The sequence below is a fragment of the Morone saxatilis genome, unplaced genomic scaffold (genome assembly GCF_004916995.1).
Source record: "Morone saxatilis isolate NCDOM2014 unplaced genomic scaffold, NCSU_SB_2.0 Contig22, whole genome shotgun sequence".
Taxonomy (NCBI): domain Eukaryota; kingdom Metazoa; phylum Chordata; class Actinopteri; family Moronidae; genus Morone; species Morone saxatilis.
In genome coordinates, this window is record NW_023339785.1 from 18,521,773 (window position 1) to 18,546,636 (window position 24,864).

The window sequence follows — 24,864 nt, forward strand, 5'->3', positions numbered from 1 at the left end:
ATTTTGCTTATAATACTTCTGTACTTCATGTATGCAGAATTTTTACTTGCTATATATGTATATATATATACATATATAGAATATGTCTTCAGATTTATACAAAAGATCTGAGTTCTTCCAGCACTGAACTCCGAGTAAAGGTCAAACAACTGTGCACTGGTTCCAGTTACACTGGATTGTTGTTTTTACAGTTTTCTTTGATTAGAAAATGCTTTAATTTATCATATGATTGATGAGTCAACCAACAGAGGGAGACAAATAGTGACTGTATTCAGACACTGACACTCTTCTGCCATAACTTCCTCTATTAATCTTGTAAGGTAACAATGAAATGCAGAAAATGAAATAAAAGACAAAGCAGGTGGAACAGCAAGAGCATTTGTATTATATTCTTGCCATTAGGGGCTTTTGTAGAGCAGCTTGAAGCTATTTAAATCCATTTCATCACCTGATATTACAGCTCTGCCTTAAGATGTTAAAATCAAAGAGAACAACTCTTCACCGAAATGAATCCATCAACTTCAGAGGTTATTGACATTTTCTTTTACCATGCAAGATGAAACAAGCAGGATGCACAAAATGGAGCTGTTTCCATGACAATGAACGAATGACTGAATGCACACAAGCTCCAGTGCTCTTATGGCCTTTATGTTACAGTTTATGGCCACAGGGAACCACAGCGAATGATCATTTGTAAACCTAGCCACCCTTGAAAATTCATGAATTTAGTGTCGTACCTGTTTACATAAAGCATGCAGCTTCATGGCTGGAAGGACAGTTACTGCAACTGAGATTCCTCCTTTTTGATTTGATTTAAAGCAGCTGCTACCATGAGCTTTATCTGTTCAATAAATGTAACTGGCCTTGTGTTTTTATCTGCACAGGAAGCAACATGTACTGTAGGCAGCGACAATCTGCTTCCATTCATCCGCGCAGCAGTTCATCATTCAAATTAAGACCGTTTAATATTATTTCAAGGATGCAGATCAGTGATATCACTGCTGCATACACACTCCAGTCCCCCTTATGAGTTAAGTTTATGAAGTTTATTCACCAGATTGTATCCTAGATCTGCAAGTCCACACCAGATGCTGATGCTGCTGCTTTCTTTCTTATTGTATTCTGCTACAAGAGGACAAACCGTGTTAATGCATCTGACCTCCTTACTTTAACAGTAGATACACTAGATGTTGTATTGCATTACACTGGTACCTCGTTGTTTTTCAAGTAGTTCACTTTAAAGACTGTTGAAGTGCCAGAAAACTCATAAATGAAGCCTGACTCCATGGTGGTTTGTAGATCTGTGATAGATGGTGGTGAAGTCAGATTTTTGTGCAATGAGAAAAGTTCCTTCTCTCTTGAGGGTGTAGTCTTATCTAAAGCATTGTTTAATTTTCATCACTTGATAATCTATTCTGTTTTGTGGCTGACTGAGCGCGTTGATGTATGAACAGAGTGTCAACAGCAGTTTGCTGTAAGTATTTGGCTTTACAAATAAGTGATCTTGAATGTATTCCCATAAAAAAAACATGTAGGTTTTTTCTTATTGTGAAATGTGCTCTTTTCTTTTCTTTTTTAAAAATTTGTTTTTATTAATTTTCTCTCAAGACAGTTCAACAGCAGGAGTACAAAGGATCAATAATACATGAAATATACAGTCCTCTTATCCACCCACATCCGATGCCTATCCACACCACACCACACCACACTAAACCCTGACCTCAACCCCTCTGGCCAAATAGATATATTTTTATAAAGGAGAAGACGTAATAAATGTCTGCAATGCAGTAAATAAATAAACAAAAGATCTATTTTGTCAAATAAGTAATCATGGAAGTAAAGATACACTGTAAAACCAGATAAGTTAATTTAACAAAAACAAATAGCTGAAACCAATTATATCAAAATGAAAAAGTAAAACTACCTACATTTTGTAAGTTAAAAAAACATTCTTGGTTAAGTAGCTTTAGTAATTTTTGTAATTTGTACTGTGAAAACAAAATACCTAGTAAAAGTTACTAATCAGGACTATTACTGTGACTTAAAAAGTTAATGCTACTTAAACCTACTTGTAAACGCAACTTAATCAATAATCTAATAACCTATAAATTTAGTTTGTGTTAGATTTGGATGTAAACTATATTGAATGAATTGATCTGGTTTTACAGTGTAGATTAGCTGTACATTATATCAAACACATGTATAATACTAATATGTATATATAAAACACATGTATGTGCTATATACTGCACATACTGTAACATATAGTACATGTATACATATAGTACAGTATAGTACCGTATATAAAATAATAGCCTTTAATAATAAATACTATATGTGTTATACAAGCAGTACATTATTCATAAACAGACATACAAACCCACACGGATGTAAAAACCAGTGCGTGTTTATAATATGTTCAGTTTTCTTCTCACCGGTCTGATTTTTGTTCCTTTAACGTTAACTAGAGAGCAGTCACATCCTTCAAGGCTGCTCCTTCAGAACTAAATACTACTCAAATATTTTCCTCTGTCTGATATCTGCCGATGGGGTATGTGTTCCCATGAGATGCTGTTAAACAAAGATTTCTGTCTTCTGTAAGAATTTAAAATGTGAATGAAATGAAAGCAGGAAGCAGAATACATATAGGTCATGTTTTATTGCCATACAGCATCTGAACCACGTGACACCATGCCTGGCTGATCTCCTCAGGCACTGATCAACACTTTCTTCATTTAGTGGAAGGATTGCATATCAGTCCTTTGTTTTGAGTTAGTGGATGTAACAAATGTGTATATTAAGAATTGGTCTGAGGTAGCTGCTTCCTACTGAAGGCTCTGTGGTGGTGAATTATTTTTAATTTTTATGCTTGAAACAATCATGTATACAGTACAAAGCGCAGAGTCCCAACCAGTATCATCCAGTTTCACCTCTGCAGGACCAGGACTCGCAATTCTGGATCTTCTGTTCTCGTCTAACTTGGGAAAGTAATGGAGGCAGTAGTGGTTTCGTTTTTATAGCTGCTGTTTGTGTCCCATTTTATATCTTAAACCACCAAAATAAATTTTGTTAACTGGTAGTCAACTTTTGCCAAATACTGGGAAGAATATTTTTTTTTTTTCACTATCTTTATGAGTCCTCTGTTGTTTTTGCCTTTAAATATCGTTAACTAAACTGTAACTTGTGTTAATGTCAATAATAAAATCTAATTATCTATCTCATAGTTTGTCTACCTTATGACTAGGTTCATAGGGAAATCATTTTGATGCTTTACAGTAATTGATGAAACAATTCCACATTTTGCTTAATTAAGGTGGTACAACTGCAGAAAAACACAAAAGCAACAGCTATTAAATTAACTGCAGCTATAAAGAGAGAGCACAGGGGAAAGCTATGGTAAATACACCAATAAGGGTAACGCTTTAGATGACAGCCCACAACGTACAGCGTACTTACTTCAGTTACGGTGTAATCTGAGCAATAATCTGGTCCCCTGAAGTAAACACACAGATGTACCCCATTGTTGCTCAAAGTAATAATTAAAAAGGGACAATGTAGTTTGCTTGTTTGTTGGTAATTAGGTATTTTTGAAATAAAACCACATCAGATTTATTAATTGATGCAGTCATCTCTCTATCTTTGCTGACAGGTCCAGTTTTTTTCTCAGTAGGTCATACATGCCCTGTAATAACACAATAGGCACCCAGTAGTTAAATAATAACTACAGTATAATTTCTCACAACTGTCCAGATTATGGCTCAGTGGGTTAAAAAGCAAACAAACTACAGTATAAATTCTCTCTACAATCCTGAATTGTTGCCCCCTTATTCCATAACTTCACATCTTGTTCCCCAGTACCTACATACAGTATATGTACTGGTACGTACTGTATTGTTATACCGTAACTTCAAAGTACTTACACTGCAGGCTGTAATCTAAAGCGTTATCCCCCTTAAGGCCTTATAAGTCAGGCTTGCAAGCTTGCTGTTGCTAGATAACATTCAGATTCCCTCCAACTTTTAGTTTCCATGTTGGGAAATAATCCCACAATCTATTTTTCATTTTGCTTGTGTGCTTGGCTGTTACAACCCATTACACATACACAGTGTTAACCAATCATGTTGAAACATTAACCAAGTAAGACCGTGTTGGACAGGTTGAGACTACCTAGCTAAATGGGTGGTGACATAGTTGGGATCCTCCAAAAAATGGCTGACTTGCTGTCGATTATGTTGCGGGATGGTGTATAAAATCGGTCTGACTACACAGCTTCTGCTTCTGCTAGTGAAGAATCTTCAGCCTGTTGAACATAAATAAGTGAGTGACTTACCACCCGGTTCCACAAGGTGCTTTGCATTTAAAATGTCAATATTATTAATTAATTGATGAATTAATTTATACCTAAACAGTTTCTGTATTAATGTCACATATTGACAAGCAAAATTGTCTTTAATTTGCTTTCCACTAGATTTATTCTTCTTGTGAGTCTGGGCTTAACAGACTTTGTGTTGCTCTGCCCAAGAGACCTTAAGCCTTTCAACATTCATCAAGCCTGTTGAGTTTTTTACTCTGCAGAATTATTAGTGAGATTTCCCACGGTTCGTTGCACTATAGATGTGATCATGTGAATGACAGCCAGGGATAAGTCCAGTTATCCTTACAGTCCTGCAGTGTCTCAGTCGTCCATAGAACAAGAGTCCATACATTTGCGTTCAGGCTTTCACCGAGTTGTTTTAATCTTTGGCTGAGCAGCTGAGATCCATACAGTTTGTAATTAGCCAGTTAAAGAGTACGTTTGAGGAGCATAGTGGCCTCAATTTGACACCCTGAGAAGAAAAAGCCTCTTGTTCCTGAAGGGATGTCACTCTGAGCTCAACCTGGATTCAATGATGTTTGTGGGGAAAGTCAAGACAAATGAAATCATTATCCATTTCAAAACACCACATTTTATGTCACCTTGTGAGGACAATTTAATTTTTTTTTTTACAGTTCAGCTTGAGCATGATAAATTAAAGGGGAATCAATGCTAGAAATTATCTTGTCTGTAACATCTAAGCCCCTCCCCTTTTATTAATGAGAATTAATTAATAAATCAGACAAATCATAACACAAATATGGTTACGGTGTCTCAGCAAGCATAGAATCCTTTCCTATGGTTTACAGCAATGAAACCGGTCATCAAGGGACACCAACTCATTAAGTGGCAGTGGGAAAAGTTCCTGTGGTTCTTCACGAGGGGAAAGACCATGCCGGCCTCCAGATATGGCTTTTAGTCCCGCTGGCAGGGACTGCAATTGATTTTATTGATGTGTTCTGCGTAGTGAACTATCCCCGCCAAACTGTCAAAGGCACCATTCAGTAGCTGGTGACGTCACATCTGCGTCAGCTAACTTGGAGAAACAGACATCACATGACAGTACTCAGCTCCTCGCCTTTTCATGTGCTGTATTAAAGGCACTCTTTCAGCAACTAGGGCAGAGATGGAGGGGTACGAGGAAGTTGACATATGCATAAGTTGCTAGAAATATAAATCTTTGAAGAATTTGGAAAAACATTAATACACTTCATCTTTTGAAGTAGTGTGCTCCTTCCTGTTTGTAATTAAATGAGAAGAACTGCATCTTATGAGGAAATTATTAGACTTTTATCTCTTATCCTTAAGTTTTGTACCCCCGCATGATCCAAAACTCCATACTAGCAGGCAATGGCCTCTTCTTGACTCTTAGACAAGACAGATAGACACAGACGTTCAATGATGTCATGATGTTGGAGCTTTGTGCCGTTTGTGCAGGTCCAACAGTCCTGATTGGTTGATGGTGTAATCGAATGAATTTCTGTAATTACCTGCAAAACAGTGATTGAATCACAGCCCAATTTAATTAATGGGCAAGAGGGATTATGGCCAAAGCGCAAAACTCACAGCACTGCTCTTAATCTGCTGGCACCTCAGTCACAGGAGCGTGCCATGGGGTTAAGTTGAAGGAGAGAGCCTCTCAGGCCGAACATAACTCACCCAAGTGGCTCTGCTTTAAAGACAGAATCACACAAGAGCTAATTGCATGTCACCCATTTTTAGCTGGAATATTTATCTGCGCTATATATATTTATAGTGCTTTCAAGGTGCTCGACAAGAAGAACAGGATGTATGTGTGTGTGTGTGTGTGTGAGTGTGTGTGTGTTGAACTAGGCCCTATATGTGGACGATTTTCTACATTTAAACCAGTTAACTGGGGTTTTTGTGTCTACAGGGATAAATTGGTGTTCCCAAATTGGTTGCACTACAGTTTCATTTATTGAAATGTAAACTGGTTTCTGTATTAATTAGCTATGGTTAAGGCTAGCAGAGTGGTTCAGGTCGTTACGGTTTAAGTTAAGACTACAGAGAATGAGCATAGCCAGTGTCGAGTTTGTCACTAGTAAGGTTGGGTGGGTTTGCTCTTTTAAGTTTAGCTTTTTTGCTTAAAAATGTTTAGTTTTATTTTATTTACATATAGACATATTATAATATGGGGGTATTTGTCACGGGAAAGTTTTGAGAAATTCAGAATAGGTATTGCAACACAAACACATTGATTCAAAGTCATGGACAGTCAGAAACTATCAGAAAAATATTCAGCAACGCCTCCGCAGATTTGACCAAAATGACAAAGACTAAAGATATAGATAGTTTGTGTTTGTCTAAGGTCAAGTTTTTCTTTTTCTTTCAGTTAACTATAATAACCTTGGTCACTAGAGAGGTTTTTCCTACTTGAAGGAGATGTGTACACTAGATTTGGTACGTAACAACATCACTGTCTTGCAAATGCCACAAGCAAAAAAACCCTGAAACCTCCAGTGCAGAATTTATCAGTACACAGATTGAGAGATTGCATAATTAGCATAGTGAAAGTTTTGACAGCAAATGTGGTGAAGTGTGCAGTTTTTGGATTTAAACCTATAGTGCGAGCAGCAGTGGTGGGTGGGGCATTCTTTTGATCCAGAATTTCTCATTGAGGGAGAAAGAGTAGATGTGCTTCCAGCCCCTTTTTACTTGGGAAAATCATGTTAACAAAATATTAACCATAGCAGAGTATTTTTATAAAAACATGTCAGGAATTTTTGGTCTTGTCGAGAGTCTGCTGGTTGCCTGGCAACCAAGAAATACAGTAGTAGCACCAGTACATAACTCCCTGTAAAACCACAAGTGTCATTTGTTTAATTTTTCCACTTGTTTTTTTTTTTGTATGGACTGTGATGGCCCTCCCACTGCCTTGGAGGCTGCCCTGACCAACCTCATCAGGCAACTGGCTGACATGAGAGGGTCCTCAGCTGATCAAGCTCACCTGGACACCCATCTGTTTGCTTGATCTCTCATCCAGAGCTGGGTCAGGCATCTACCCTGCATCTTTGTCTGTTGTGCTGTCCTATGATTTGTGTTAACTTAGTTTAATAAATTACTCTTGTTTAAGTAAACCGCTTGTGTGGACGCCCTACTTGGCACATTCCCTGAGCTAGTTTGTGACAAATGGGGGCTTGTTTGTGTTAATTAGTGAGTTTTACAGATGCTGTTGGGAGTATTTATAAGCACACTAACAACATGGTTCAAGGGATTTTTTCACAAATATTCATGTTCACCTCAGGATAAACTTTCCATCAAGTCAATTTTGTACAAAAGTTCTTTGGTTTCTAATAAATACTTCCGAAACTAACAATATACCATCTTAAGTTTTTCAGATAGTTTTGCTCTTTATACTATGCTAAATAGCAAATGTAAGCATGCTAACATGCTAAACTTAACATAGTAAACATTATACCTGCTAACCATAAGCATGTTAGAAATGTCATTGTGAGTAAATTAACATGCTGACGTTAGCATTTAGCTGAAAACAGCACTGTGCCTAATTACAGTCCCACAGAGCTGCTAGCTGTCGCCTCAGGTTGTCCTCTCAATTTTTTTGTCCCACAGCAGTTCTTAATATTGCCTTATTTATCACCATATGCAAGGTGTCATAATTGATGAAAGAAGAGAAAGAAAAAGTCAGATTGGTGCCTCCCTAAAAGTATAATCCACTGTATGTGTTGCGTGTGAGGAAGTTGTACCACAGCGTACAAACTCACACTGTAACTCCTCCATTCAGACCTCTTACGTCTCTGTGAGACCTAACGAGTGTGTGTGCACTTATTCCGCTAAACACACAAATTAAGATGTTCCTTCTAAAAAAGCGTTATGTCTCCTCAGTAATGCTGAAGAATTAAAGTGTAGAAGTAAAGCTTTTTAAAGGCCTTGAATCGTGTTAATTAACAAGTTAATGGCCGCCTTTCCAGGATATTAATCATGTCAAACTCCACCATGAAGGGATCAGCTAATGGCACACTGAAAACAGCTCAAAGTGAAGTGCAATAAGAGTTCCTTACACACTTCATGTTCCAAAGAGTTTAAGCTTTATTTAGCATGAAATATGGAATCCTATCTACACAGCCGTATGCTCATAATCACATCATTCCTCTATATATCATCAAGGCAAGCTTACATAAGTATGCAGCTGCCAACAAGTCCTACTTAATCATATTAGTGAGAAGCAGTTTCTTCAATACCTCAGACTTCTTCCTCACCCTCTTCAGTGCTGCAGATCTCCCACCATATATGTTACTGCAAGGCAAGTTAATCACACTCCTTTTGAGTTTGGTTTTAGTGAAGTCATGGACATGGATAGCTACTGTAGCTCAGAGCTACCTAAACTGAGTCACTCTTTTTTTGTGTGTGGGACGGACGCCCAAACACTGTGGCAACCTTGTTGAAAGGGACCTTTGTAGTTGTCAGGAATGGTAGAAGGGGATGAAGAAGCACATGTAGCACTGCACAAAGACATTCACATGAACATGTAAAGACAGTCTGCTACTCATCCAGACAACAGTCCCAATCTTGATTTTGTACGTTACTGAGAAAAAAAAACACCAAAAGCATACTGTAATGCAGATTATAGCACAATTAAAGTCTCATTCATCATTTGAGAGTAAGATGTCACCACAAGGTCCGTGTAGTGGCTGTTCTGTAGCTTTCAACCACATCACATAATCTTCATCAGCAGATTAAGCCCAGTTGTGATGGCTTTTAGGCCAACATGAGGGAAAAGTTCTTAAACAGAAACAAAAACTTGAGTATTTATAATATCACAACAACGGGGCAAACTCCTTCTGCAGATGAAGATCATATGATGTGATCGAAAAACTTCAGAACAGCTGCTAAATGTACCTTCTGGTTTGGTCTCAACCATTCCAACATCATATCCGTCATGTTGTCTGTTGCTTGTTTGAATGCAGCAAAGTAAATACAAAAGAATTGTTTTGTTTTAATACTTAATTGCGAGAGTGCAATAATTTACATACTTTTACATTAATTTACATAAAATGACTTAGAGCACTCTATGTACATTCAATGTTTTTATAGTCTAAAAACAGCCCACCTACACACTGGGCCAAAATACATGCTTTTGAATACTTATATTACCTATAGTTATAATTTTTTATCTTTTATATTTATTTTTCTAATTCCTATTCATATTTATGGAATAATAATTATTCATTGCACATTTCTCTTCAAGCACAGTCTGATACCTGCACCTATTGTACACAAACTGTATTGAATTGAATCTATGAATCCTTAAAAGTCTGTTTCTGTAGCATCAAAATATACAAAATACAAAGGCACCAAAAATATATACAGTAAAAAACAGCGTTTTCCAATAATCCTGAATCTTTTATGCATCTCCATTGTCATGTGAACCTTGTCACAAAAAGTTTTGGCAGTTTATGCATCTACACAGATTACATGCCCCTCTGTAGAAGGAGAAAACTCTGACTTGCTGAACTTGTTGACCCTTGTTAAAATCCAATCCATAACATTAAAAAAAGGACCACCCAGGCTACAAACAAGGCAATATTATAATAATTCTCAAAAAAAAGTTGACCTTTCATAGATATAAAGTTCAACTATACATTCCTCGCTCAGTCACAAAAACACCATAAGAGGAATGCACATTAACAGCAGCATAAATTCAACACAGCTGAACCTACACATACCAATCAGTTTGCCAAGACGGTTAAATGATGTGTGGTTGACAATCTGTATAGTGATGTACTGTACTTCCACATGAGCACACCAGCCTTGGCCGTGTCATCACTGTTGGTCGTATATATTCTTTAAACCTCAGAGCAGATTTGTGCGTCTGCACCTATTAAACTGGTCTACTGGTTTTTGCTGCCAAAACTCTCGTCTTCTGGCCTTTTATTGCCTCCTGAGCTCTGAGCCAATAGCTAAACTATATTCTCCCCTTTAAGCGCCACGGTGAAAACAGTACATTGTAGCAGTCCCTCATTCTTTCGTACTCGCTGTCATTTAATTTACTTTTATCCAATTTATTTTAGCTGAATGTCAAAATTCCTCTGAGTTGATTGGAGGGTTATTAAGAGCAGCTTGCTGCATTCCCCTCTTGGCCAATCAGGGTGTGACGACGCATAAGCATAAGAGAGGTGGAGAGCTGCACACCCAGGGTATTATGATCCTTCCTTAACTTAGTGCAGACTGTAGCAGATGCTGTCAGCCAGAAACTCTGGTCTTTAGGCCCTATTGATATTTCTTTGCCGTCTCTTTTGTTTTCTAACTTAAAAGTTATTTTGAGTATTCTGAAACCGAAACTTGAGTGAATATTAAGGAAACCCTTACCACATGGTTACCTGCATCTTAGTGCCATTCACCCAAGAGTTTTGCTTGCCTTATAATACTTGCTGCCGGCAGGCTTTATTTATTGGTTTCTTTTAATTAAATTGAATAGAATCAACTTTATTGTCACATACAACGATACACAATACACAGTATAGTGAAATTTATCCTCTGCATTTAACCCATCCTATGTATTCCGATCAGTGGGCAGCCATTGTACAGCCCCAGCTCCAGATCTGAGCCAGTGCCTCAGTCACTGGGACTGACTGGAGAATTAACCAAATATACATGTTTTGGTGGTGGGGGAAACTGGAGCACCAAAAGAAAACCCACACAAACACGGGGAGAACATGTAAACTCCACACAGAATGCCCCTTCTCCAAACCCAGGACCTTCTCGCTGTGAGGCAGCAGTGCTAACCACTGAGTCACCGTGCTGAAACTCTCTTAGGAGCCATTTTTTTTACTTTCCGAAAAGACATTCGTTATCAAAGAGACATTTATTCATTGTGAAAGTATTTGTTTCTCCAAGTGGTTTTTTTCTGTATTATGCGGTTGGGAACTGATTCTCAGGCTCTTTCCCCTCAGCTAAGATCTGTGGAATTGGCAACCACAGGGATTCGTCATGCTCACCTGGTAGAACTCGGGCCTCATGGTCTCCTCTCCTATCTTGAGCTGTCCTACAGTAACAATAAAGTCAAAAGGACAAACAGAAGTTGACCTTTTCATTGTTGTACTTGCTTTAAATCTATTTATGACTTTGCGTTGTAGTCAGGTAATATAGAGTTTAATAGAAAATAGCATACAAAAAACAGCAAGAAACTTTGAGAAACATGTTATTATTGGCAGTTAGGGTCTGGGCTTCCAACGTGCACTGTGTAAGGCCTCAGCAGGAGTCCCTCTCAGCAAGAAAAACACCCCAGCGTCTGGCTGTGCGTATGAAAGCGTAAAGTGTTTTTCAGCGCTGAAATTGAATGTCGAAATCGATGTCCAGATTTCGTTTTGATATGGCTGAGGGTTGTCATATCACATTAAGATGGATGCCCTGTGGGAGGTGTTGCAAGGAAGTGTGATGAGGAGGATCCTTTCCTCCAGGAGCAGCTAATCAATATGCCTCTCAGACACTCTCTTTTTCAGCTTGAGCACCACTTTTTTATAACACTGCTGACACAGTTCAATTAAACTTGTGCTGCAAAAAAAATAAAAAAAGGCTGGATTCAGTGGATGGAACTGGATCTAACTCATTTCAATTTCAGTACACTCAAGCATTTCCCAGCTATTTAATCTACATCTCACACCATCCTAAAAATAGATGATCAAAACAATTAAGTTATGATGCATCTGTATCAGCGCTTGAATGTAACCTAATCTCAGTCTCCTAACTGGTTTGTGTGTGTGTGTGTTTGTGCGCACTGAATTATGACTAATCACACCTCACACAGCGCGGCTGCATCCTCTGTCATCATTCCATCAGCCGCGGTCAGAAGGAGACAGAACAAGTGTGGAAGTGATTATATTGAGGTGCCTCAGGGCTGTACACAGGCACCTGATCAATATTCAATTTCAGTTATTTCACCCCACATTACCATCCCACACAGGCCTGCTCGATGACTGGAAGGCCTGACGCTCCTCAGTGAGACTGAGAATCACTTAATCAGAGAAAGTAACTAGATTCAGTGGCGTCAATAAGTGCATGTTAGCTAATGTGTTTGAAGCAGGTGGATGTATTCTGGTGAGCATTTGATGCAGTATGACAAATTAAGAAAGATTCTTCCTACACCTTCAGGATATGAGACAAATCATTTTCAGTAGTTGTGCCAGTGCGTGTTTATGGGGGGGTAGACGTGTGATATGTTAGCTAATAGCTGTTTTTGTTTGTTTTGTGGATAAATAACAGACAGAACTATTTTAAAGTTGTTGTTAAAGCTAGTGTGTGCAGTTGATGGCAACATCTTTTTTCAGTTTCTTCGGGATAAAAAAGTTTTCAAAGACGTTCTTTTTTTATACATTAATAGATACACATAATACATATTTATACATCAGTTGAGGGAGTTTTGAGTTTCATGAAGTTGTCATGAAAATGGTTCAGTGACTTAGGTCACATGGTTAGAACTGAACTCTCCACAACTCTCTGGACAACTGCGCAAACTCCATTCACTGAAGAACGCTGAAACCTTCAAAAGAAATATAGTAGACAATACAGTTTTTTTGTTATTTTACACTAGTTTTCCCAGCTTATAGGTCTCTAAGAACCTTTCCTATCCTCTGGTGAGTTAGTATTTTCAACATTCTTCACATATCATTTGCAAATAACTTAACCCTGGTTAGGCAGTATTTACAAACAGCGTGGCGATTCGGCGTGCAGATTGAGTAGAGCAAAAAGTTTATTTTTACTCATCTTTGAGTTAAAGCGGGTGGGTGAAGTTTATGATGTTGCACTGCTACCCTTTAATGGTGAATAGCATGCATGCTGGTATCTTTATTAAAGTGAATTTGCTTTCATGTGTGAATCACACATCAATAATAGCCTTACTTTATACATGATCCATGAGGAATATACAGAAAGACAGAACAGTATGGCAATAAGAGCATGCTGTCAATATTTTAGAGACCCCCCCAAAATTGAACAAATCATGTATTCAGGGGAGCTCATGTTTTATTAAGAGGAGCCAAGTTCCCCCTGGCTCCCCTTTAGTTTGCACGCTGTTTGTAAATCCTGATAAATTCACTGCTTTATAGACGTGCAGTCATCTAACAGTGGGAAACCAAGAAACAACATGTCAAAAAGAAATAAATTCTATGGGCAGATCAGCAGAGATAACTTTGGAGGACTGTAATAAGTAGTATAACAGTTCTGGATCAGGACTAGGACAACAGCTGCTTGGATTCCCTTCTGTTACAAAGGATTCCAATGATGACATTTTTTCTCTCATTGGCTAGACTGACAAACCAGCCTCTGGTCTATTTCGTAACCTTCTGTAAATTATTTTTTTTTGCCATTTACATAGTTAGATTTATAAACAAAACACCAGACTGTTGCCATCTGATTCAGTTTCTGCTCACTTCTCGTAATCTTCCCTCCACAACGTTTAACTCATACCTCCCCTTTTCTTTTCATAGATATGTATATAGAAATGCTACACTAAATCACCAAGTGCAGGAAATTGTGCTGCACTCAGGGTCACAGAGAAAATTCAAAAAAGCTTTAAAAAAGAGATTAATGTAGTTCACATACATATCCTATTGAGACAAACACATTTACTCTTTGTTTACATTGTTGGACTATGATGTATCTAATAATTTGTTTACTTGACCCTTCCTGGAAACACTGTTGCTTGCTGTTGACTTTGGCTGACTCCTCACTCTGTGCTTTGCAAGAAGCACACAGTGAGGACTTATACCAGTGGCTATGATTTTCCTGAGAGTCTTTATGCGACCACATTACACTTTATCGATCCTTAAGTCATGCGGTAATTACACAAAACATTCTTTCAACACAGACTTCTATATTTTTGTTTATTTCAGAGTGTAGGAAGAATAGATATACAGGCTTTGTTTTGCAGATTCATTTTGAGGCGAGGCCTGGAGGAAGGTATTTATCAGTACAAAGCCCTCTGTTCATTATTTCTAAATGAACGGAGGGCATGGCTTATGCTTTCAAGTTTGAGCCAAGTTCAATGCACAAATGGCTTCCAGTGTGGATCACCGATGCACACAATTAACCACATACCAACAGCTTTGTCTGTTTCCTCTTCTAATCTCACAATAATGTTTTCTATCAACTACATTGATCATGCATTCTTTCTCTGAGGACGTTTTTATTTTAAAACAACATGAAAGAGGTTTTCATAACTTTAATGGTCACACTTTGCCTGTGAGCCTGTTAGTATACAGTGAAGAGGTTTATGTCATGTCTTTAGTGTTAAGACTGGAAGGCAGTAACTGCCTTGCAAATATATGATTTCTTTACTTTTCTACTTTTGTCTTTTTCCCTATCCCTGCTGCTGAGTGAGTGAGTCAACTTCAAGTTTTTTTTATATTGGTAATCATTGTGGATTTGTTTAGTGATAGATTATTATTGATTCATTCACTTCGTTTAAATAAATTGTTCTATAATTAGCTTTCACAGCTGTGAAATTTAGAATATAGTTAGTCCTATAGTCAGTATGTTGTCTGCTGGGACCTGTCACTCACTGTGCATGGGTTACCAAATGTTTAACCTCATCTATCCTGAGGATTAACTAAATTATCTAATCTAATTAAATAGATACATACAAACAGAAAAATAGAATGAAAGAGGAAGAGGGAAAATAAGGTAGAAAATTGGAGATTAGAGTTTGCAGTACACTGGATCCAACATGTTATCCAGGTGCCAAGAAATAATCGCAGTGCCGCATTCTACATTTTTAAGAGGGCTTTATATGACACTGTGGAGTGATTTTCTTTACAAACTTTTATGAGCTGGAACAGCATCTGCATCCAAGATACAAAGTGATTCAAAGCCAGCTGACTAAAGAACTCCCTGCTCCTTTTAGTGTTCTCAAAAGATGGTGGAAGAACAACATTTTCCAAATCAGAGACAAAGCAATGAAATCAAAAACATGATCTGATGATATGATCTCTGATGGAAATATGGGAGAAGGATGTTTAGCATATTCAGAGCTGGTGACTTGCACCAACCAAAGAGAAGTGGCGCTCTGTCCTGCAGAAGCATGCAGTACAGTACCGACTTAAAATAGTGCTGCAAAGGAAGACAAAAGCCTAAACAAACATCGGAGCGCTTTACTGGGCCTATTTAAAGTCTAAGGAATAGCAGCAAGTGTTCACTTGCTTTCCGTCAGCAGTCACAAGACCTCAACCCCAATGAATATCTTTGGGAACGTTTGAGAAGGAAAAACATTCAAACATCACAAGACAGTCTCTGTGATGCTCTAAGAGAGAGCTGGAATGTGTGCTTTCAAATTCAGAAGAATTGGTAAAAAAAAATGTGTGAGTGTGAGCTCTGATGGTGATACAGATTCGGAGAACAGTATCGCTGTGGCAAAGGCGTAGAGGAGATATCTGATTAATGACCGACTGTATATAAAGCACTTGAGGCAAATTTGTGATAGTGAGCTAAATAAAATTGACTTGACTTGTATGTAATCTGGGGTTTTAGAGCGTGTCCACACTGATTGTGATAAACCTGACAGCCTCTTTTTCTGTCCTTGTCCTTGTTGTCCTTTTTCTATCCACACCAAACTGCTGTTTTACCCACTTGAGAACGGAGCTTTTTAAAAACATCACAATGAATAAATTTGAAAAACATACCGTGTAGCAGTGGCATGAAAAACGCGTGCTAAAGTGCCCTCTTGGGAGCCAAAACGCGGGTAGTGGGTACATTTGTGCAGCAGCAATGTAAGGAAGCCTTCAGATCTCTTTGTGGTCACTCATTTTTTATTCTATAATAGCTGATCACACAATAGAGGTGTTGACATACTGTGTTTTTATACTAGATATATAGTATGTGAGTATAAAGCAGCGATTATACTGAGGATCTCAATGCATCAGCTCAGGTATTACTGTTTACCTTTGAAAGCCCTGAAAAGTTCACTATTTTACAGTTCTGCAGTCATCTAACAACACAACCATAAGGATGTGTCAAAGGGATACAGCTATATTGTGTTGGTCTCTTTTGAACACAAAATAAGTGATCACAGAAAGTTGAAGGTAACAGTAGGCACATTTAACCTGCTAAGAACACGCACAAAGTGTCTAGACTTGTTTGTCAAAATTGTCTATTGATCTGACCCCAACGTCTAACCAGGTGATGGCTGTAATGCACAATTTTGTTCATCAAGAGAAAGAGGGGAAGCAAGAGTGATTTAACATTTTCCTTTTTTTAAATGATGGAATGTAAACTTTAAAGTAACAATGTAAGAACACAAGGATAACAAGCGAGATGTAAGGAGCCTTTTTCAAATGGATTTCATGTTTACATGACATAGAAAATCTTTGTTTTAGTGTGGATGGAATTGCTTCAGTCCCTCCAGGGAGTTGTGATGTTGCACACAAATTCAACCAGTCCCTGTAAATTCTGCATGACCTTGCAATTTTGTCCAGTCACCGCAATTTGTCCGCAAATTTCACTCATCATCTGTGCAAAACATTGATCCATACGTCACCAAACTCACTTCCTTTGTTTCTATCTGTGAAGATGCAGACCATGCAACACAAACGTCTCACATTTACCCTCCACACAGTGTGATTTTATTCTCTTTCTGGTTTCTTGGGTGCATGTTAATAAACATAGTCACCAGTCTGGTCTTGACAACGCCAGCAATGATTTTTTCCAGTGGATCAATCTTAAGAAGCACCTCAGTCGCAGCTTCCATCTGTGTGTTATTAGTCTGTTCATTACATTTTTTTAAAGGGTATTAGGTCGTTTGCTCTTAAAGCCTCCAAGTGTCCTTATGTGTAATTTGTTCTTGAGTGGAAACAGTTGACGATCAGCATGAAGTCACACCAGTCGTCCTTTGCACTTCCAAAAAAATCTTTACTTTGCACCTGCAGCAACAGGTCTAGTTTACATTCAGGTCCAGCACATTCTTTTTGCTATCATGTCTGCTGCCACGCTGCTTGCCTGAAAGCTATGCAGACACTTGCTTCTCCTGCTGCTGCTGCTGTTCATAAGCCTAATCTCCACCCCAGCATCCACCTCTACGTTCTGAGTCTATGTTCCCCTCAGGGGGGAAGTTAATATTGTCAGTAGGGAAGAGAACTGATCACATGAACAGTGCGGGTTTGCTTAAAGGATAAGGCTGATTGGCTCTGATTGAATGGCTCTGATTGAAAAGGTCAAAACCAACTTTGTGTCCATCACTCAGTACTTTCAGTACCTGTCTGTGGCAATCAGCAAATATTATATTGGTTCCTACTGAAGACATGCATCTTTAAAAATGTGTCAAAAGCTCCTCCCGCTGCATGTCAAAGTGACCTTGAACAAGATACTGAACCCCAAATTGCCCCCAATGCTGTGCCACTGGTGTGAGCGAATAATTGGCTTCCTGTTTCTGATGAACAGTTTGCACCTTGCATAGCAGCCTCTGCACATCAATGACTCAATGTGACATGTAGTGTAAGGCGCTTTGGATGGTGGGAAAACTATAAAGGAACTATGTATATATACATTTGGTGCTGTATTTACAGCAGCAGGATGGTTTATGTGGGACTGATTAAAAATAAACGACAATGCCCATGTTTATTGTAATAATAGCCAGTGCCCAGTGAAGACATAATCAGGATTTAGGTACACAATACTTGTTAGTAGAGTCATTTTATTGTTGGTTTTGGTCTTTTTGTGGGATTCATTGACAAGAAAAAAATATAACCAGTGTTATCATTTAATTAAGTTTGTTAAAGAAAAGAAAAACTCACCCCATAATGTTTATTTTAGCCAGTGAGTCATCTTTGGCAAAACAGTTTGATAACATAGATATAGCATAGTGTTGCAAGGTAGAGAGTGTGATATCTGGATGACGTTTGTGTGTGGACGGTGGATGAGCAGAAATTTAGTCCACCTTACTTCCACTTCCACAGGGCAATATTTTCAAGTGTAATATCAATGTCACTGGGACAGCACTGTGCTACCGCAGCATTTTAGTGTTAACAAGTGAAGTTTTTATCGTCAGCGTTGGTTCACCAGCCATAACTCTCCACCTGAGCACCTGAAAAGCGCTGTAAAAACCAGCCCACTTACTCAACATGCAGCGATCTTTAATGTTTTAGCAGCCAAGCAGAGAGTTTGTCAGATGTGCATCTTTTATAATCTCACTGTGATAGCTCTTCCTATAATATGCAAGGGGAAAAAAAGTTTTGCCTCTCTTCTCCATGCCTGAGACATGAGTGTAAAGAATCCATAATTTGATTTATGTTGTCTCCAGAGGGACTTGGAGGGATCTGCTTTACTGAGATAGGAAAGAGAAGTCAGTACAAAGGAGAGGTGAGGAGAAAATCATGTGATTTATGTGTTCGCACAGATTATCAAAGGACTGCTGTCAAACCATTTATTGAATCAGGACTGGAATGTGTTTTTGGTGCAGAACAGGTGCTGCTTGTACCAGTGTGAAGAAGAGGGTAATTTGATATTCTTAATCTTTAATAATGAACTGTCAGAACACAAGCTGTAAAATCTCACTTTGAACAAAGAGATGAAAATAATCCCATTTAAGAGGTTGATTAAGGCAAATTCCCATCCACAAAAGAAGACTTTTATTTCAGAGCAAAGTCATTTCCATTAAAAATGAAAATATACATTTTCCTCAGGAATGTATATTTAATATATACAGTGAATTTACTTTCTAATACCTGCCTACTACCTTCTCTTCTTTAATGCGGACATTAGAATGAGTTCAGTTTGACCAATCATTGTTGTTGGAGCCTAGTTCCTAGCCTCGTTCAGCTTTTTTAACAATTGATTGTTCTTAACTAATGCTGTCCTGCCAATTTAATTCACTTTGCTATTTATATCAGACATTATGTTCTGGCAGGACTTAAAGGTAGAGTTTGACATTTTGGGAAATGCACTTATTCACTTTCTTGCAGAGAGTTAAAGAAGATTGACAACACTCTTATGAGCTGCGGCCTGCAGCCTGTTAGCTTAAGTTTACCATAAAGACCGGAAACAGGGCGAAATATCTCTGCTCAACTAGGTTAACATTAACACATTGTATCTTGTTTGCTTGATTCCCTCACTAACAGAAAATGTAGCTACACAAGGTTTTACACGCTGTAACTAGCCTATTTTTTTAGCAACTAGCGCTCAGGCTCAGCATCTTCCTAGAGTTTCTGCTTAATAAGGAATAAAGGAAATAAGGATTGTCAAAGATTCAATCAGGCAATCTCATTAAATAGGGAAAAAATTGCAAAGATACAGTTTGGGCTACCATAATAATTTTGTTCAACTGTGTCCATAACTTTCAAATCAAATTACATTGAGGATCCATAATTCCCAAAGCGTTTTGGCCTCATGACAGGAAAAAAAAATCTATCATTCATAAAACTGCTGTGACGACACATTGATAATTCAGAGGAAATTTAATACAGTTTTATGAAATCCTCTGCAGTCTGAATCTGCCGTTAGTAATATGAGAATCTAACAAGAAACAAGGTCGAGGTCTCATCCAGGGTCACGTAAGTGAATGATTGTTTGTTGTTGTCCCTCTGCAACTGTTTCTACTGTCAACCCACTGACCTTTGTTTCCAACAGGGTCACATTAGTCACAATATGTCCCACAACATCAGACACAACACCATAAATGACAGTCCGTCTTATTTTCATGCAGTCCTTTTCTACTTCTTCACTTGGCATCCCCTAGAAGCCGGCTACAGTCATAAATAACTTAAGAGCTTATGAAAAATCACTGTTAAGAGCAAAGTCAAGTATTTCTGTTTGATGTGGGTGAGGGCAATCAAAAATAAATCTTGAATATTACCACAGAGATTAAAAGCCTGAATCTTGTCCAGATATTCTTTATGGTTGTTAAAATTGTAAAATGTTGTAAAAAGTAATAAGAGCACTGATGAATTAAATAAAAACAGTTTGTGTGACAAAGCTTAAATTACTGACTATCAAAGTACAGGCTGCAGTTTCTCCATTGACAACATTTGGGAAACAATTAAGTATACGAGTATACCACACAATATATGTCTGAATCTTTACAAACAATGTTTACATTCAGTTATGACTCATATATTGGTTATTGATAAGTTATGGCATTTATGTTTAACCATAGACTACAACAACCACATACGCTTGAATTGGCCAGTGGATTTTGTAGCCATCACTTCAACATCAAAAATGTGTGACAACTTTTCAACAATACCAAACACTGAAAAAGGACTATATATCGAAGTCAGGACCGGATTAAACCACTGAGGCAAAAATAAGGTGTGGGCCACCTGATCACACTCAACTTTATTTAGGAATACTCACAGCAACAACAGTTGAATAATTTCTTCTGTGGCTCTGAAAGGAGCTTTCGTAAAAGTCTGAAAATAACTCTAATGACGTCTCATAAAAATATGCTATCGGTTGCATTATGGGAAATGTAGGATCTAGGGTGTTGAACTTGACCAACACTAAGGCTTAAAAGTCTGACCCCAATTTTAAATTGAATTGTGAATCACGGGAGTGCTCCTTTAAAGGTATTCAAACTAGATTAAAACACAAGGCCTCAAGATCATGAAAAGAATGCAGGAGCCACCTTTATCAGTTCAGTTTATATTGTGCGTTACTGGTGAATATTACCAAACACATTCGCATATTATAAAATTACCATATACTAATTTCCACAGAGTGAACCTACAGACCCAGGACCCAGTTGCCCGCTTTGCCCAGCTGGTAATCCAGCCTTGATCAGACTAAAACAATGCCTACTGTACAATCTTTGCACACAGCACAGAAAAGAACCATATAACGACAGTGTGGTGCACTATTTGAACATATGGAGGAGTGATTTGTATACAGGACACACAGTACATCACATTTAGTGCTCCAGTGCCACTGTAAACATACTTAATAACTCTGATGACAAAAGATAATGCAAATATAATGTTTCTGTACAATGTGTCTCACTTTTCATTATCAAAATGTCCAAATGTACTGTACAATCAGCCAAATTACATTATATCGTTGCAAGAGCACAGGACAGGTATCTTCATGTCTCTGCAATATCACTGTTTCTGTCTTTTGAGTCCATTATGAAAAAAGCTCCCTGTCACAAACGATACTCTTCAAAGCTTAAATTTAAAAGCAGCTCCTGAGCAGTTTGAGTGAATACAGATTGATCTTGCACTGAAAATAAAAAAAACCCACAAACAACAACCTGAAGCACATTATACAATCAATATGACAACAAGAGAGCACAACTACATTATTCTGCTAATTAAGGCAACCAACACCATCTAAATTAATATATAATATATAGTATCCACTTTATTAACTGTATCTGTTTCACCAGATAACCTTCCAAGTAACAAACCTGTCAGTATTTAGTTGACCCCCACCTGATAAGAGGATGTTGTTGGTGAGGTGTGCAGCTCAAATGATCGTAACTGTAGCTCAGGAGGCGTAAGGACAACAAAAAAAAGAAAGGACATTTTAAAAACAATCCATAAAGATTGTAACACATCCACTGGGATCAACTGCCCCATCGTAGGCCTGTCCCGACAATCTGTCTTGTTTGTCTTTATGTTGTTCAGACATTGGGTGTAAAGCACTCGCTGGTGTTTTACGCTGCATTTTCCAGCGATTAGAGTCTAAAACCAACAGAAATGGGCTGTTCTTCCGAGTCTAAAACTAACCAGGCTTTAAATCTGTGCTCATGATAACCAACCAGTATTTCTCTTTAAATACTGTATTTATAACAACAGTGTGCTGACTGTTCAGCTCTGTTATCAAGTACAGCATGTGTCATCCATTCTGCAGCCATTGGCAAATATTAATGAGATACAGTACTTATGTATGTTATATGTTATGTTAGTGACAGATTTTTAACACAACTGAGCTGTTATTGGACTTACAAAAGCACTTGAAACCAGCTGTGAAATGTTTCTCTAATGTTTGACACTATACAATTGAATTGCTTTTGATTTCTTTCACCTACCAAACAATGAGTTAGTGTTATTCAAAACATTGAGCATTTATTAATGGATTACCAACATTTATAACTGCATTATTAAAAAACAGAACACACCAGCCAATTAGATTTTTTACAACCTAAACCCTTATAACTGATCTATAAAGCATTAGTACATTATTTATTAGCCATTGGTTAGTAGCAAAGTGTTCCCATTGACTGTCACAATGTTTCCATCAGACAACTCTTACAACTATGAAGTGGAATTACATTTTATCATAATCCCCCAGGAAGCTGGCTGATAATAAGACAGCTAATATCAATGTTTCACACTTGATAATGTTAATATTCGCCAGTGACAAATCTCACAAGCTGCACTTCAGTGTTGTCACTGTCCAGCATTGATGTAGCCGGCGGTCGATAAACGAATAATGAAAGGTCCGAGTCCAAAAGAAAAAAGAGCCACATCTGAGTCGCTCCTCAGCGTCCCTTCTCATCTGTGCGTCTTTGAAAGTCAGTGTTGATATTCCCTCTAGTTTTGGCTCAGAGACAGTTGCTGTCCTCGTTAGCAAGCTCACCTCCCTCTGAGCAGTAGATCTGTTTCTTTTTCCTTAGATTTTCTGTTTAAAACCTTTGTTTCATTTTGTTTTAGGTGAAAGAGGACAGTACATAAACAAAGACAGAGGTAGAGATATAAAATACATAGAAGTAGAGGAAAATGGTTTACAAGCAACACATGTCATAATGTGTACATTCAAATGGAGGAAACATGACAGAAACTTGACCACCCCCGCCTAAAAAAGAAAATAATAGATATGATGATAATTATAATTATATAATAATATATACAAGCCAGTTATTGTTGCTAAGAGTTGTTATGCAGGGCACACATGTGTATGTGTATGACTGAAAGACTAAATAAACAAATATAGAATAAATCGAAAGTAGATGAACTAAATACTAAGTGTATGGGTCACACCTAGACCCTTGGGAGGGTGCTGGTCCATTGCAGATACCCATGGCCCCTTTCAGGAACTGCCAAGACAGGGAGATCATTTTTGGTTTATTTTTAAACCAAAAATTATGTAACTTTCCCACCTTAAAATAACCGCTTCAATAACAGCTTTATTCCCTCTCTATGCCTTATACACCTGTTCCTGCACTATGTAACTTTTTGTTCCAAATCAGAACGTGTGTAGCGCTTTATGGCATTAAGTCACACACCACCAACTATGTCACTGATATTGGTGAAAACTGGATCATATTTTATGGAGAAAATGTTTCCCTCTGATGTCTGCTCTGCCTCAACTCTCTGTGATTAACAGAGTTGCCAAATGTAGCTGCTGTTTGCTAGTTTGCTTAGCCGTACTGCCCTTGACGCCTGGGACTGGTTGCTCAGAGCACCAGAACCAGCATGCCAGCAGGTGGGGAGTGTAACCAGGCTCAGCAGCTTCTTCAAGTAAATCTCAGGCTGACTTGTGAGAGCTTTGTAAAATAAATGTCGGCAAGCTGGCCTTCTGGCTGTTGGACTAATAAGTTATATTAGCTGGCTAGCAATGTCTTGTGTTGTTGCACTTGCTTGATGTTTAGCTGTGTTGAAATGTTGACTAGCTAATTTTTGATAATAAGTAATGTAATCATAACGAATACATTTGTAACGTTATCTATATTTACCACAGTGCACACCCAGCAACACATACCAAATCATATAAAATGTTGCTTTAATGTAGTGGACCCAGTCCTTGCTCTTACCCTGCCCTGTAAAGCCCCCCCCCCCCCCCCTGTAACTACCACCACCCTGTGGTGGACTCCACGGCTGAGCTAGAGGTGCTGCCTCATCACCACCGTTGATGGTGGGATGATTTCCTGAAACTTCATTAACCGTAAATGGGAGGGGGAGAGAATGGGTCTGGGTGCAAAACAAATAATTCAATAAAACGATAAAAAAAATAAAACATTTATTTAGTCAACAAATGAGAAATTAGAATGGGTAAATAAATAAATAAGTTGGTGTGGAGCAGAGAATTATGTAAGTAAATGAATGTGCAGATGAAAGTGTGAGCTAGTGAACTGATCTAAGGTATGTCCATGTGTATGAGTGTTTGGCTGTGACCAAGTTTTAGCAGGAGAAAAACCATTAAAGAGTAATAACCACTGTGATCTCATTGCTGATATTGTGAAATAATAACTATAACGAAAGGGGGAAGTGTTGGGTAGATAAACAAATAATATAATATAATAACAATAACATGGGATAATATGTAATTATCATTATCATAATGAGTGCAGGTCATTGGACAATGCTAGACGTGTGAAGGGAGGTTCATCCTACAAGGATAAGTAAAAAGAGATGTACACTGTAGGTCAGCTTTCAGGGGGAAAGCAGCCGTCTTGCAGGGCAGACAGTTTGATAATCGGTTGGCATGTAGAGAGAGACAGTGGCTTCATCAGCAAAGGGAGGTGGTTGTTATTTTTAGACATGATTATATGTGACTGTGAGTGATTGAATGAGACAGTATGGTACTGTATAGGTTGAAAACCATTGACA